This window comes from Rhinopithecus roxellana, chromosome 10 (genome assembly GCF_007565055.1).
Source record: "Rhinopithecus roxellana isolate Shanxi Qingling chromosome 10, ASM756505v1, whole genome shotgun sequence".
NCBI lineage: Eukaryota > Metazoa > Chordata > Mammalia > Primates > Cercopithecidae > Rhinopithecus > Rhinopithecus roxellana.
The window spans coordinates 58,368,454-58,385,020 of NC_044558.1; the positions used below are offsets into that span (position 1 = coordinate 58,368,454).

Below are 16,567 nucleotides of genomic sequence, written 5' to 3' on the forward strand. Positions count from 1 at the left end.
CACCCCAATACCGTGCTTTAAGCAAACGGGCACACCAGAAGAATATATCCCTTACCTGGCCGGGAGGGTCCCACGCCCACGGAGCCTCCCTCATTGCTAACACAGCAGTCTGCGGCGATCTAACCGCAAGGCAGCAGCGAGGCTGGGGGAGGGGTGCCCGCCATTGCTGAGGCTTAAGTAGGTAAACAAAGCCACTGGGAAGCCCGAATTGGGTGGAGCTCACAGCAGCTCAAGGAAACCTGCCTGTCTCTATAGACTCCACCTATGGGGGCAGGGCTCAGCTAAAAAAACAACAGGGGAAGCAGCAGAGGCCTGAGAAGACGCAAACGACTCTGTCTGACAGCTTTGAAGAGAGCAGTGGATCTCCCAACACGGAGGTTGAGATCTGAGAACGGACAGACTGCCTGCTCAAGTGGGTCCCTGACCCCTGAGTAGCCTAACTGGGAGACATCCCCCACTAGGGGCAGTCTGACACCCCACACCTCACAGGGTGGAGTACACCCCTGAGAGGAAGCTTCCAAAGTAAGAATCAGACAGGTACACTCGCTGTTCAGCAATATTCTATCTTCTGCAACCTCTGCTGCTGATACCCAGGCAAACAGGGTCTGGAGTGGACCTCAAGCAATCTCCAACAGACCTATAGCTGAGGGTCCTGACTGTCAGAAGGAAAACTATCAAACAGGAAGGACACCTATACCAAAACCCCATCAGTACGTCACCATCATCAAAGACCACAGACAGATAAAACCACAAAGATGGGGAAAAAGCAGGGCAGAAAAGCTGGAAATTCAAAAAATAAGAGCGCATCTCCCCCTGCAAAGGAGCGCAGCCCATCGCCAGCAACGGATCGAAGCTGGTCAGAGAATGACTTTGACGAGATGAGAGAAGAAGGCTTCAGTCCATCAAACTTCTCAGAGCTAAAGGAGGAATTACGTACCCAGCACAAAGAAACTAAAAATCTTGAAAAAAGAGTGGAAGAATTGACAGCTAGACTAATTAATGCAGAGAAGGTCATAAACGAAATGACAGAGATGAAAACCATGACACGAGAAATACGTGACAAATGCACAAGCTTCAGTAACCGACTCGATCAACTGGAAGAAAGAGTATCAGCGATTGAGGATCAAATGAATGAAATGAAGCAAGAAGAGAAACCAAAAGAAAAAAGAAGAAAAAGAAATGAACAAAGCCTGCAAGAAGTATGAGATTATGTAAAAAGACCAAATCTACGTCTGATTGGGGTGCCTGAAAGTGAGGGGGAAAATGGAACCAAGTTGGAAAACACTCTTCAGGATATCATCCAGGAGAACTTCCCCAACCTAGTAGGGCAGGCCAACATTCAAATTCAGGAAATACAGAGAACGCCACAAAGATACTCCTCCAGAAGAGCAACTCCAAGACACATAATTGCCAGATTCACCAAAGTTGAAATGAAGGAAAAAATCTTAAGGGCAGCCAGAGAGAAAGGTCGGGTTACCCACAAAGGGAAGCCCATCAGACTAACAGCAGATCTCTCGGCAGAAACTCTACAAGCCAGAAGAGAGTCGGGGCCAATATTCAACATTCTTAAAGAAAAGAATTTTCAACCCAGAATTTCATATCCAGCCAAACTAAGTTTCATAAGTGAAGGAGAAATAAAATCCTTTACAGATAAGCAAATGCTTAGAGATTTTGTCACCACCAGGCCTGCCTTACAAGAGACCCTGAAGGAAGCACTAAACATGGAAAGGAACAACTGGTACCAGCCATTGCAAAAACATGCCAAAATGTAAAGACCATCGAGGCTAGGAAGAAACTGCATCAACTAATGAGCAAAATAACCAGTTAATATCATAATGGCAGGATCAAGTTCACACATAACAATATTCACCTTAAATGTAAATGGACTAAATGCTCCAATTAAAAGACACAGACTGGCAAATAGGATAAAGAGTCAAGACCCATCAGTCTGCTGTATTCAGGAGACCCATCTCACATGCAGACACATACATAGGCTCAAAATAAAGGGATGGAGGAAGATCTACCAAGGAAATGGAGAACAAAAAAAAGCAGGGGTTGCAATCCTAGTCTCTGATAAAACAGACTTTAAGCCATCAAAGATCAAAAGAGACAAAGAAGGCCATTACATAATGGTAAAGGGATCAATTCAACAGGAAGAGCTAATTATCCTAAATATATATGCACCCAATACAGGAGCACCCAGATTCATAAAGCAAGTCCTTAGAGACTTACAAAGAGACTTAGACTCCCATACAATAATAATGGGAGACTTCAACACTCCACTGTCAGCATTAGACAGATCAACGAGACAGAAAGTTAACAAGGATATCCAGGAATTGAACTCATCTCTGCACCAAGCGGACCTAATAGACATCTATAGAAGTCTCCACCCCAAATCAACAGAATATACATTCTTCTCAGCACCACATCACACTTATTCCAAAATTGACCACATAATTGGAAGTAAAGCACTCCTCAGCAAATGTAAAAGAACAGAAATTATAACAAACTGTCTCTCAGACCACAGTGCAATCAAACTAGAACTCAGGACTAAGAAACTCAATCAAAACCGCTCAACTACATGGAAACTGAATAACCTGCTCCTGAATGACTAGTGGGTACATAACGAAATGAAGGCAGAAATAAAGATGTTCTTTGAAACCAATGAGAACAAAGATACAACATACCAGAATCTCTGGGACACATTTAAAGCAGTGTGTAGAGGGAAATTTATAGCACTAAATGCCCACAAGAGAAAGCAGGAAAGATCTAAAATTGACACTCTAACATCACAATTAAAAGAACTAGAGAGGCAAGAGCAAACACATTCAAAAGCTAGCAGAAGGCAAGAAATAACTAAGATCAGAGCAGAACTGAAGGAGATAGAGACACAAAAAACCCTCCAAAAAATCAATGAATCCAGGAGTTGGTTTTTTGAAAAGATCAACAAAATTGACAGACCGCTAGCAAGACTAATAAAGAAAAAAAGAGAGAGGAATCAAATAGATGCAATAAAAAATGATAAAGGGGATATCACCACCGACCCCACAGAAATACAAACTACCATCAGAGAATACTATAAATACCTCTATGCAAATCAACTAGAAAATCTAGAAGAAATGGATAATTTCCTGGACACTTACACTCTCCCAAGACTAAACCAGGAAGAAGTTGAATCCCTGAATAGACCAATAGCAGGCTCTGAAATTGAGGCAACAATTAATAGCCTACCCACCAAAAAAAGTCCAGGACCAGATGGATTCACAGCTGAATTCTACCAGAGGTACAAGGAGGAGCTGGTACCATTCCTTCTGAAACTATTCCAATCAATAGAAAAAGAGGGAATCCTCCCTAACTCATTTTATGAGGCCAACATCATCCTGATACCAAAGCCTGGCAGAGACACAACAAAAAAAGAGAATTTTAGACCAATATCCCTGATGAACATCGATGCAAAAATCCTCAATAAAATACTGGCAAACCGGATTCAGCAGCACATCAAAAAGCTTATCCACCATGATCAAGTGGGCTTCATCCCTGGGATGCAAGGCTGGTTCAACATTCGCAAATCAATAAACATAATCCAGCATATAAACAGAACCAAAGTCAAGAACCACATGATTATCTCAATAGATGCAGAAAAGGCTTTTGACAAAATTCAACAGCCCTTCATGCTAAAAACGTTCAATAAATTCGGTATTGATGGAACGTACCTCAAAATAATAAGAGCTATTTATGACAAACCCACAGCTAATATCATACTGAATGGGCAAAAACTGGAAAAATTCCCTTTGGAAACTGGTACAAGACAGGCATGCCCTCTCTCACCACTCCTATTCAACATAGTGTTGGAAGTTCTGGCTAGGGCAATCAGGCAAGAGAAAGAAATCAAGGGTATTTAGTTAGGAAAAGAAGAAGTCAAATTGTCCCTGTTTGCAGATGACATGATTGTATATTTAGAAAACCCCATCGTCTCAGCCCAAAAGCTCCTTAAGCTGATAAGCAACTTCAGCAAAGTCTCAGGATAGAAAATTAATGTGCAAAAATCGCAAGCATTCTTATACACCAGTAACAGACAAGCAGAGAGCCAAATCAGGAATGAACTTCCATTCACAATTGCTTCAAAGAGAATAAAATACCTAGGAATTCAACTTACAAGGGATGTAAAGGACCTCTTTAAGGAGAACTACAAACCACTGCTCAGTGAAATCAAAGAGGACACAAACAAATGGAAGAACATACCATGCTCATGGATAGGAAGAATCAATATCGTGAAAAATGGCCATACTGCCCAAGGTTATTTATAGATTCAATGCCATCCCCATCAAGCTACCAATGAGTTTCTTCACAGAATTGGAAAAAACTGCTTTAAAGTTCATATGGAACCAAAAAAGAGCCTGCATTGCCAAGACAATCCTAAGTCAAAAGGACAAAGCTGGAGGCGTCACGCTACCTGACTTCAAACTATACTACAAGGCTACAGTAACCAAAACAGCATGGTACTGGTACCAAAACAGAGCTATAGACCAATGGAACAGAACAGAGTCCTCAGAAATAATACCACACATCTACAGCCATCTGATCTTTGACAAACCTGAGAGAAACAAGAAATGGGGAAAGGATTCCCTATTTAATAAATGGTGCTGGGAAAATTGGCTAGCCATAAGTAGAAAGCTGAAACTGGATCCTTTCCTTACTCCTTATACGAAGATTAATTCAAGATGGATTAGAGACTTAAATGTTAGACCTAATACCATAAAAACCCTGGAAGAAAATCTAGGTAGTACCATTCAGGACATAGGCATGGGCAAGGACTTCATGTCTAAAACACCAAAAGCAACGGCAGCAAAAGCCAAAATTGACAAATGGGATCTAATTAAACTAAAGAGCTTCTGCACAGCAAAAGAAACTACCATCAGAGTGAACAGGCAACCTACAGAATGGGAGAAAATTTTTGCAATCTACTCATCTGACAAAGGGCTAATATCCAGAATCCACAAAGAACTCAAACAAATATACAAGAAAAAAGCAAACAACCCCATCAAAAAGTGGGGAAAGGATATGAGCAGACATTTCTCAAAAGAAGACATACATACAGCCAACAGACACATGAAAAATGCTCATCATCACTGGCCATCAGAGAAATGCAAATCAAAACCACGAGATACCATCTCACACCAGTTAGAATGGCAATCATTAAAAAATCAGGAAACAACAGTTGTTGGAGAGGATGTGGAGAAATAGGAACACTTTTACACTGTTGGTGGGATTGTAAACTAGTTCAACCATTATGGAAAACAGTATGGCAATTCCTCAAGGATCTAGAACTAGATGTACCATATGACCCAGCCATCCCACTACTGGGTATATACCCAAAGGATTATAAATTATTCTACTACAAAGACACATGCACACGTATGTTTATTGCAGCACTATTCACAATAGCAAAGACTTGGAATCAACCCAAATGTCCATCTGTGACAGACTGGATTAAGAGAATGTGGCACATATACACCATGGAATACTATGCAGCCATAAAAAAGGATGAGTTTGCGTCCTTTGTAGGGACATGGATGCAGCTGGAAACCATCATTCTTAGCAAACTATTACAAGAAGAGAAAACCAAACACCGCATGTTCTCACTCATAGGTGGGAACTGAACAATGAGATCACTTGGACTCAGGAAGGGGAACATCACACACTGGGGCCTGTCATGGGGAGGGGGGAGGGGGGAGGGACTGCATTAGGGAGTTATACATGATATAAATGATGAATTGATGGGTGCTGATGAGTTGATGGGTGCAGCACACCAACATGGCACAAATATACATATGTAACAAACCTGCACGTTATGCACATGTACCCTAGAACTTAAAGTATAATAAAAAAATAAAATAAAATTATTAAGATCACAAACAAACAAACAAACAAACAAAAAATCTGTCTCCTAGTGGCAACTACTTTGTTGTTTTCCATCCTTTATTCTTTATCCTTCACTCTTCTCCCTCTCCTTCTAGATATCTTTTACTAAATTATAAGAGCAATACACATTTAGAGCAAAAATGCATAAAGTTTTAGCAAATTAAAAGATTAAGATCATCTATGATTCTACCATCCTGACATTTTCCTACATTCATGCATGTGCATGCATGCACACATATTCATAGAAATATATAAAATATTTTACAATGGGGTCTTAATACATTCTGCCTTTTTTTTTTTTTTTTTTTGAGATGGAGTCTCGCTCTGTCGCCCAGGCTGGAGTGCAGTGGCCGGATCTCAGCTCACTGCAAGCTCCGCCTCCCGGGTTTACGCCATTCTCCTGCCTCAGCCTGCCGAGTAGCTGGGACTACAAGCGCCCACCACCTCGCCCGGCTAGTTTTTTTTTTTGTATTTTTTAGTAGAGATGGGGTTTCACCGTGTTAGCCAGGATGGTCTCCATCTCCTGACCTCGTGATCCGCCAGTCTTGGCCTCCCAAAGTGCTGGGATTACAGGCTTGAGCCACCGCGCCCGGCCACATTCCGCTTTTTTAACTTGATTTTTCACCTAATGTACTGTGGAATTTACCCATTTAATTATTCAACAACTATTAATAGACTGAATGCTCACCATTTTCTAGCTACTGTACCAGGCCCAAGGATACAGGCGAGAACACATACAGTTTCTGCCCTCATAGAATTTATAATCTAGCTGATAAGATATTTACTAAATAGCATCTTTCCACAACAGCAAATGTAGATTGAGATCATAATTTTCTTTTTTGGTGCAGATTCTTATTTTTACTTAAAAAACAAAATTAAAGGTACACATTAGGAACTATAAACAATTATATGTTTTTCTTCTTTCTAGAGATGTGACATATATGTTTTCTAGTCAGCAATGTCCTACCAAACATTTTACTAACATGAAGTCAGACAGACGACCTTTGATACCTCTGAAGCCTTTTGCTACCTCCTCTTACTCAGGCTGAACTAGACCAGTGGAACACCATTTTTTTGCAAGAAAGATTTTGAAAGGAAGAAGGATAGAGTTGGAATTACAGAGCTTGAAGAATTACATTTTAGCAAACTCACCCCCACCCCAACCAAAAGCCTAACAGACCGATTTATACGGAAAGGATTTTAAGTAAATCTGTACAAACACACTTAACATGCTGTAAGTAAAAGATATCTTTCAGTTGATTTCCAGTGCATAGCATACATCCATTGATGTCCAGTAAAACAGGAAATTCAATAAAGAAAACATTTTTGCCTTCATAGCACTACAATTAAAAAGTACAAGCCATTTAATACTTAGGTCTTTAAGGGGCTAATCAGAAATTCTAAAATCAGATCTACTGTATTAGATCTACCGCTTGAGTATTCGTCTACAAAAATATTTTTTCAACAATGATGTTTAAAAAGATAAAGGCTTCTCTAGAAACGGTGGGACCACATCAGGACTAGCAGAAGACAGTGATAAAAGTACTGCAAACCCACTCCTAGGAATTGATTTTCCCATGTAGATTTTGGTTAAGGACATGTTTTTCAGTTGCTTCCTTCAGCCAAGACTGGCTCTAGTTTTCTCCTAATAGTGGGCAGAAAATAGGAGCTTCAGAAATCTCAAGGCAGGGGCAGTTGGTTTGAGTGACATCCTAGATAAATACTCCCAAAAAGTAAAATACCTGCACAGGTGGATCCCTAGTGTTGATGGACTACAAATCTTACCCAAGTGAAAGAGCTGTGAGCACACGAAAGTTTGGTGCAAAGCCTGCCTGTGGTATTTGGGTCAGGGAGGGTTTGTGATGGTGTTATTTTCCACGTTGTTCACACATGAACATATATGGTGAGAAAAGGGGTCTTCCAGATGGAATGCTAGACACAATCTCTTGTCCCAGAGTAGTCTGACCCTCAGAAGTTCCTGAGAGGGGTGTCTACTTTGGCAATGGCAGTAGGGTTACTGAATACAAGAACGTGTTTCAGGAAAAGCAGAGGTCCCTGGAGGGTAAGGTAATTATCTTTTTGATTCATCAATGCTTAACATTAAAGAAGAGCGGCAGAGTCAGTCTTTCCAAGACATATTCTGTCATTAGGAACAGACGCCTCTCCCCGCCTACTGGGCCTATGATGTCCAGAAGGCTCCCACTGCCTGGAGACGCGAGCTAGTGCCACAGATTGTTTTGGATAGCTGGTGTGGAAGGTGTTTTTGCACAATGAAGTCACCACTAAGTCACCACTTAAATCCAGTCCCCGGCCTTCTTTTTCTGCTCTGTAGTCCAGAAACATCTCTTTAAATGCCAGAAGGTTTGTAAATGTGACTAGCATGTCGAATATGTCATCAGCCACTTCATCTTTATGGTGCTCTAATGTTGCTGTGAAAGTCGCCATGTTGAATTCTGGAATCCGCTCCAGCAGCTGTTCTTCAATATATTTTTCTACCCAAGAAAGGTATTCATTAAAGATTGGTGTGTAGGTGAGTTTATTCTCTTCCGTGTCTTCAAATTCCTGGTAGTATTTGTCCATGAAATTTCTCTGCCATACCTGGAACTCGGGATCCATGATGATGGCCTCAATAGAACCAACCACAGCATCAAATTTGGCTTCAGAGGCGGAAGAGATGGGCAGTGCAAAGCTCTCTTCCTCTGGGGCTTCCGTCACTTCCGCTGCTGCGTCCATCCCTGAAATAGGAGCTGGCGAGCGGCCTTCTATCAGCCTGAGACCCACAGAGTCAGCTTCTGTGCGTCCCTCTCCTCCCCCGCACCCCACCTCCCAGGTTACTGAGCTGTAGGTGCCATGCTCTGTCACCTGTTACCCTCATGGCCAAGTCGTCCTTAATAACTACATAATATTCCATTGTGTAGATGTAGCGTCTTTTGATATATATATATAGATATATATTCATTTCTACTTTTTCCACTGCAATAAACGTTGCTGCAATGAACACACACTTCTCTGGACTCTGGTCCTATTCGTTCTTTAAGGTGAGTTTTTAGAGGTTATTGGAATCGTAAGGCCACTGAAAATTTTTGATTTATATGGTCGGGCTGCTCTCAAGAAAGATTGTACCAATTCATGCTTTTGTAAGTAATGTATAAGACTTCCTATTTCTCCACAGTCTTCTGAACACTGTGTGGTATTCTTTTTTAGTGTTTTTTTTTTTTGTGATAGTTTTCTGTTTTATTTTCATTTCTTTGACTGCTAATGAGGTTGAGCATTACAAATATGTTTATTCGCTATTTAGCTTTCATTTTCTGTGAGTTGTCTCTTCACTTAGTCCATTTTCTCTGTGAGTGATCATTTTGTTTTTCTAAATAATCTGTACATCATCTTTGTAGATTAACAAAACTAGCCGTTTGTTTGTAAAAGCTATTATAAACAGTGTCTTATAAATGCAGATAAATATTACATCTAACTTTTGCCATGGTGTCATGACTATGAAAGAAAGACACACCGTATTGGCTACCTACTGTGTGAACAGCCTAGTGGTATGTCTGAGATCAAAGGATCTATCAACATTTTGAGCAGAAAAAGATAATGATTTCTTTTACTCCCAATTTTAGCAGAGGCTGTCCAGGGCACATTGCATTGTTTAGACTATGCCTGGATGGTCTGTTTAGATCTGGATCCCCCTAAAGAGACAAAGGCAAAGCAGAACCTGCTGGGGAAGGATGACGTGGATGGAGAAGATTTTATACTAATATCATATGCTGAGTGTTGACAGGACTGCAGAAACGTCCCTGAAGGGGGCCCGCTGACTGTCCTTTACAACCTGAGCTTTCACTCTCCACCCTGTCTTGCTTTTCTTTGTCAGGGGCTCTGGTGTTGGCTAGTCCATCTTCTTCAGGGGAGCCTGATCCATGTACCACCATAGCTCCTGGTAAGTCACCCAGAAGCCAGTCCTACATATATCCTAGTCCCATTCTGTGGTTCCGCATTGGGAAGAAGCTGCTGCTCCTCTCTTCTTGCTTGTCTGAGGCAAGGACTCCAACAGCACCTCAGTCATTCAAGTATCCAGCAACCATTCACAATTGTGCCAGAATCAGTGCCCTGTTGGGGATGCTGAGAATAGCTGGGGTGGGGTGACAAAGAGAGAACCTAGCTTAGCAGGAGGGAGACCAGAGAGGCTTACAGGATTGCAGGGAATTGGGGTCAAGTTGTGGGAAGAGGCCACCTCCAAAATTATGTCTGTGGTGGTAGATGAGACGACAGAGTGAGGCAAGGCTGGGAGAGAAACAGAAGCAGGATCAGCCCCCTAGGGATGTGGGGTCTGTAGTGGATGGGTGGTGGGCTCTCACCCTTTTGAGAACCTGGCACTCACTTCTGCAGCCCCTGTGGCTCCTGATTGCTCTTAGCAGAGTGCCTTACCCTAGGCTATGGTCTCTCCCCAATGGCAGGTCTAGCACTCCATAGGATGGGCTGAGACCTTTGTTGCAGCCAACTCAACTACATAGCAGTTTAACCTTTCCCCAATCCCCAATCCTGCTTCATTCACTTCCTTACATATTGATCCTAAGAGTATTCTCCAATAAACTTCCTGTACACAATCTTCATCTCAGTCTGTTTTTGGGAATTTGACCGGAGACAGGACCAGAGGGAGTTGGTCAGTTGGCTGGTTGACTGGGATTTGGATGGGGAGCTTGCCTTTTTTTCTGGTAAAAACTAGTGCCCTGGGAGCATGGAGAAGACCCTGGGATCCTTGAAGACCTTGGAGGTGAAGGTCCGGTCATGGTGGGCAGCCCACCGCATGTATAGAATTCATGAGAACATTCTGCAGGGATTCTGGGGGGTGGGCTTCTCTGGCATGCTGCCATTTGATCAGTGGTAAATGCTTGCCTGGGACATTCAGGAAAGCCAAGCTAGGGCTGGGGTAGGGATTGCTGCTACTTAGGCTGGGCTTCCCAGGCCCCCTGCTGCCTTCTCTGTCTATTCCAGATGTTCTTTCTCCCACTGGCTGAATGTCTGAGGTCCCGACTCTGGTGTCCCAGTTCACTGAAGTAATGGCTCTTGCTAGCTCATCCCTGGCTGACAGAGACAAACTCTTAACTGTCCTCCTTGCCTCCAGGGGGCTCTGGTTGACCTCTTTCAATTCACCTTTGCTGGCAGCAGGGAAGAGCAATTAGAAAAATGTATGTATTAGAGCTCCTTTCTCACTCCCACTGTTTAGACTAATTATTTGGTTGTTTCAAGCCAGGCATTCTGCCTTATTAAAGCTGAGGTTACTCACAATCAAGGCCAAATAGTCCACGTCTGAATTCCCATAAATTTATTTCATGAATGTTTTGCCCTGAAAAACTGGTAATTAAGATGCAGGGTCTGGCCGGGTGTGGTGGCTCACCTGTAATCCCAGCACTTTAGGAGGCCGAGGCGGGCGGATCACGAGGTCAGGAGATCGAGACCATCCTGGCTAACACGGCGAAACTCCGTCTCTACTAAAAATAAAAAAATTAGCTGGGCGTGGTGGTGGGCGCCTGTAGTCCCAGCTACTCAGGGGGCTGAGGCAGGAGAATGGCATGAACCCAGGAGGCGGAGCTTGCAGTGAGCCGAGATTGTGCCACTGTACTCCAGCCTGGGTGGCAGAGCGAGACTCTGTCTCAAAAAAAAAAAAAAAAAAAAAAAAAAAAAAAAAAAAAAAAAAATGCAGGATCTTAGCTGGCCAAAAATAATGCTTTGTAATAGAAGTACAGAGAAAACCTAGGACTTGAGGCATTTTTAGCTTATCTTCAGCTTTGTAAAATCATCGTGGTTTAGTTAGAATTGGCGTAGTTTTTAATATAGGGCTGAATCAATCTGCTCAGTTTCCCTCTGCACACATGGTTGATGGCCTGAGTCTTCTGACTGTAACCCTTGCCTTACCTCCAACACAGATAGATACACACCCTTGCACTCACACCCACACTCTTGCCTTTTTGAAACAGGAAAGCACTGAACAACTGTGGCAACAGCACCCACATGCAAACTTTGGAGAACAAAGACCCTGCCGATGAGAGGGTGTGTCCTGTGGTTGATGGTCCAGAGATGATTTTCTGTCATTGTACATAAGGATGACGCTATTAGTTCAAAGCTAATGTGTACTGAGTGCTTGTTATGTACCAGGATATGTTCTAAAGTAATTTAATCCTCACAGCAAATTTTTATCTGATAGGTGGAAATCAAGGCATCGTGGGTTAAACAACTTACCTGAGGTAATGTAACTAAGAGGTGGGGAGCCAAGATTTGACTCATGGGGTTTCACTACATACAACTTGACTTAACTGACCTGAAGATGAGTGAGGCACAAATGAAGGTTTTCTAGCACTAGATTCTTCTCATTCTTAAACTCATGATGTTAAACTGGTGTTCTGAAGTCTTCTGGACCTCTCAGGTCTTTTTGTGAATTAGAAATAGATGTTCATTCTGTGTAGACAGCTTCATGGTTGCATGTCTTAGCAAAGGATAGCACTTGTGTAAAGTAACAAATGTTTGTGTTCTTCTGGGTGGACATAGTCCATGGCAGAGCACACAGCTCGGTGACTAGAGTATGGGCTAGATTTTCACTCTCTTTCACATCCTTGGCCTGGAACTCTTATATGTGACACAACCCACACAACTGACGTGATGGCCTGGTGGTTTTGTGTTAGTCTGTCACTATCCTGAGCCCTGAGATCTGGAGAAGAGGGGCCTTTCCTCAATCCAATGTTGAATCTCCTCAGTCCTCAGTTTCTGCAGCTGGCCTGCCTCCACACCACTCAGCGTAGGGTCAGCACTGCCTTTCTAGAATAAGATAGTAATGACACCACAGCTTCTCTATACCTGCTCTCCAGTGGCTCACTGTCACTCTAGGAGCTTTAGAATCTCCTGGTTTTAGATTCATTTCATCAAGTAGCACTGTGTTCACATTCTCTACAAACTGGACCTGCCCATGCCTTATCCACTACATCCACAAGGAAGTTGCCAAGTTGTGCCAGAATGAAGCTGGAAACCTATTAATGCAGACTTTTAAGGAATGTAGGAATTCAAAAACCATGTGCAAGTTACTGTTGTGATGATACTGCAAAGAATGGCTTATGTATACACCATATTTCAGTTGCAGTAAAGACATCTGGTGGCATGAAGACTGAAGGTTGTCTATTAGGTTTGGCTTTTAGGAAGTCAGGGAGAAAGGCATTCTTAGGAATGTGATGTCCATGATGTCAGGGTTATGTACAGAACTAGATTTCATGGGTTTAGGAGTTGATCAAGACAGGGAAGTGGACAAAATGGGGTCATCCTTTTCAGACACTTAGTTGAGAAGGGAAAGAGACACAGAATGATAGCAAGAAGGTGTCATGGGATGACAAGAGGTACTGTAAAGGTGGGAAAGACTTGGATATGAGAGGAGAGGTTGAGAGGAGGGGCAGGAGAGAGAGGAGAGTAACTGATGGAGCAAAGAATTAGAGGAGATGGGTGGGATACATCTTGAAGCTGTGTACAAAAAAAAGGAAAATCAAGTGGGTGTGGAGGCAGGCAGGAGTAAAGGCACAGAAGTGATGCTGAGGGGATCAATCCTGATGGCTTCAGTGTTCTTGGTGAAGTAGGAAGCCAGGCTTGGGTGGTCTCCCCTATCTGAGCTCAGTGCCTGCAGCAGGTGGAGGAAGGAAGGTTGTAGTCATGGCCTTGAGAAGGGACTTTGTTAAGCTGATGGTTGAATAGGGGAATTGATAAGGCTGGTGAGAAGGTTGTCCAGATGGTGCAGTCCAGTCTGTTCTTTCTATGAGGAATGAGACAGCATCAATTTTCTTCACCACTTTCCACTACCTGGTCAATGCCTAGCACATAGTAGATGCCCAGAAAGTATTTGTTGAATGAATGAATAATGCTTAATGTGAGAAGAGCAGGAAAAGAAGCCAGGAGAGAGCTAACAGCCTCGGAAAAAATGAAGGGGTTAAGGCAATGAGATTATTTATATGAGTGAGGAGCAGATGTGGTGAGAGGTAGGTGGGAGAGCCCTGGGAGATGGAAAATTATGACCAGAAAGTGGGGCTTGGGAATTAAGCTTCTAGGAGGGAGCAGTTCTTGGTGATGGTCCAGGCTGCAGGCCTGGAGTGTGTGGTTGAGGTGGAGTGAAGGAGAAGGTGACTGGAATTGAGAAGACCCAGGGATTCCATGTCCAGGACGCTGAGTGGGTCACCCTCTCAGAGGTGGAACTTACCAAGGACGATGGTGGTAGGAGGGAGGAGATGCATGGTATTCCAGAACCCAACAAGGGGAAGAAACCGTAGAGGTAATTTGTTCAACTTCCTACCAAATGATAGCAAGAAGATTGGCTTGGCTGGAATGACAGAGTTTTAACATTAAAGTGTTGGAATCAGGTTGGAGGAAAGAAAAAGGGAAAGGGGAGGGCATTTAAGGTCAAAAGAGGAGATCTTTCTGCTAGAAGAGGCAGGCTCATCAACTTTTGGGTAAGAGAGTGACATGTTGAAAATGGTACTTGCATGAGATCATGTTGGTAGGAGTGGATGGGAGCAAAGGGAAACTAGAGACCCTGGATGATCTTTGGGGAGCAGTGAGCCACATCCAAACTCATGACCCACTGCAGTTTGCCAGGCTGTCATAAACAGCATAAATTCTTCCCACTCAATGCGTCAGGCTGGTACATACCCCTGTGTTCGTGGATATACCACGCTCTGCTTCATAGCCTTCAGCAGCCAGCAGCCTTTGATGATCTTGTTCAAATGAAGCTGTAATATTTGCCACACAGATAGGTTTCTGCAAGTCTCTTTATCTCCCCAACATGGGATACTCTTTATCCTCTCCATCAACTCACCTCAAGATACCTTCTCTGGGAAGTCTTCCTTGACTAACCGCCTCCATAGTTCCCATTTCAATCCCCTCCTGTAACTGCAATAGTCACATGACTGTTTCTGGTCCCATCTGTGTCTGCCTCATGCTCTGGGTAAGACTGTCAGGCTGTTTGCTTTCTGGGTATTAACAGAACACATTTCCTCCATCCTATAAACTTCTTGTTACATGATCAAGAAGCTATTCAGTAAATGAAAGAGAACTGCGTTTGCTTAAGCTTTAGCTCCCATGTTGTCTTATGTGTCTTTCAATGAGTGCCCTTCCCAAAATCTTTGAGAGCCGACTTGCCATCCCATGATCTACTCCTGTGGTGCTGTCTACAGAGGCAAGCACAACATTAGATTCCTGTAGATGTGATGGTGCCAAAGAATGCATCTGTTCTAAGCCTGGTATAAGCACCTACCAGAGGTGAAAATAACTGTAGTCTCCAGGGCAACCTGAGTGTGCTCTTTGTTTTTATTTTAATAAACTGTAACTAGAAAGTTCTCAGTCATCAAGCTGTTTATGTTCATGCACAGGGTCAGTTGGCAGTGAACCTACCCCTGACACTCAGTCAAAACTTCTCTTCCTTCCAGAGGTGATGGCACGGCAGCTCGGAGTGCCCAGCTCTCTGGCCTGTTTGCAGGGAAGGCCTTCTAGCACCCCTGCTACTGTGCTGTAACTTTTTTCTTGGCCTGTGCTCACCAGAAACCACTGGATTCAGATCCTCTCTCCTTAGAGCCAGGATGACTGTTGCTGTTACCCCGGGTTAAATTCTTTTTTTTTTTTTTTTTTTTTGAGACGGAGTCTCGCTCTGTCGCCGGGGCTGGAGTGCAGTGGCCAGATCTCAGCTCACTGCAAGCTCCGCCTCCCGGGTTTACACCATTCTCCTGCCTCAGCCTCCCGAGTAGCTGGGACTACAGGCGCCTGCCACCTCGCCTGGCTAGTTTTTTGTTTTAGTAGAGACGGGGTTTCACAGTGTTAGCCAGGATGGTCTCGATCTCCTGACCTCGTGATCCGCCCGTCTCGGCCTCCCAAAGTGCTGGGATTACAGGCTTGAGCCACCGCGCCTGGCCACCCCGGGTTAAATTCTTAATAAAATTGCCTCTCTTTTGTTTATTTTGAGGATAATCTGCAGTCTCTTCCCAGGCCCCTGAGGGTGTCAGGCTGCCAAGACAAGCATCCAAGCTGGAATGTTAGGGGCTTCTAGGGGCTGAGAAAGTGTGAGGGTGTAAGGTGAGATTCAAGGCCTTCCAACCAGCTGGGTCTCTTTACCCTCCAGTTGGATGATTTGGCTGCATTTCCCATGTGCTTAACATGGGCTTGGTGCACAGGTGGGCATGTTTAGCAGAGAGGGCAGCCATTCCTCCAAGTGGCAGCTGATTTAGTTAGTTTGTATCTCAAAACCCCGTCTTGAGTTCATGCATGCAGGCTCCTGTCCTGGGTTTGGGGCAGGAGATGATTGGGGTAGAAAGGTGTCTGGAGGGCCAAGACTTCTTTTCCAGCATGACAGTGGAGGCGGGACACACAGCTACGCACACAGAGGACAATGCCATAAGCAGGAGGAGCTGAATAGTTGTTGATCCCACAAAATCTGGGAGCCTACCATGGGCCAGGCACTGTGCTAGGCAGTGGGGAACCCTGGAGAACCAGGCAGAGAGGATCCTGTCATCATGGCACCTGTTGTCAGGTGGACAAGGGTGCAGCCCTCCCTGCAGGGGAGAGGCAGGAAGGGAATGCAGGCAGCAGAATACATAGGGGCCTGAAAAGGGGACTAAGGGGGCGTGTTTGA

General features: G+C 43.7%; 1 pseudogene; it reads right to left on the reverse strand.

The window, feature by feature from the left end:
- Positions 1–8,141: 8,141 nt before the first annotated feature.
- On the reverse strand, positions 8,142–8,655 carry LOC104670670 (annotated as a pseudogene).
- Between the last annotated feature and the right edge of the window lie 7,912 nt (positions 8,656–16,567).